General features: G+C 47.4%; 1 pseudogene; it reads left to right on the plus strand.

Moving 5' to 3' along the window:
• Positions 1-299: 299 nt before the first annotated feature.
• Positions 300-413, plus strand: LOC118602609 (annotated as a pseudogene).
• The last annotated feature ends 420 nt before the right edge of the window (positions 414-833 follow it).

The raw sequence follows: 833 nt of genomic DNA on the forward strand, positions 1-833 counted from the left end.
GTCTGAAGAGTTCCCAGGGGGTGGACCCCAAGGCACCCCTACCCAGATTCCTTTTCCTGTGAATGCAGCTGAATCACAGAGTCTGCAAGACCCGGTGCCAAGACAGTTGGAGGTCGGGAGAGGGGGGACGGACGAGTGTTTGAGGGCGTGACCTCCGTTTACATTCCTTGCCTTGCAGCCTGCTTTTTCTGATCTTAAGATAGCCACACGAGTGTTCTACGCTGAGTTTGCGTAGTACATCTTCTCTCACCCTTTTACTTTAGGCCTATCTGTGTCCTTATATTTAAAGTGTATTTCTTGTCTACAGCCGCCCTGAACAAGCCTGATCCCGGCTGATCTCGGAAGCTAAGCAGGGTTGGGCCTGGTTAGTACTTGGATGGGAGACCACCTAGGAAGACCAGGTGCTGTAGGCGCAAAAAAATAAAAAACAAGGGATTGTAAGCTGACACGGTCCTTGCAATCTGTGAGGTCAACTAAAAGGCGCCTCGCCTAAAATAAATGAATGAATGAATTAATTAATTAATTAGAGTGTGTCTCTTATAAACCTTTTTATCATAATTGGACTGTGCATGGCTTACGATGAGCAGGTATGGCATTTATAGGACTTAGAAAGTCCCTTAGAAAGGGTCATGAGATGAAAGAGTTTTTAACACCACTGATGTAAACTTAGTACCTTTTTCCATCAATGGGGAACCACAATATGGGTGAAGAAATCCCACAGACTAGAAGTTGAGCTCAGGGACTGCAGCCCCCGTGGTTACTGGGTACACTGCGTGCCCAGCCGGGTGACCAGTGTGAGCACATGTCAGCCTGGGACAAGGATTTGAGAGTGT

This window comes from Rousettus aegyptiacus, unplaced genomic scaffold (assembly GCF_014176215.1).
Source record: "Rousettus aegyptiacus isolate mRouAeg1 unplaced genomic scaffold, mRouAeg1.p scaffold_m13_p_4, whole genome shotgun sequence".
Lineage (NCBI taxonomy): Eukaryota > Metazoa > Chordata > Mammalia > Chiroptera > Pteropodidae > Rousettus > Rousettus aegyptiacus.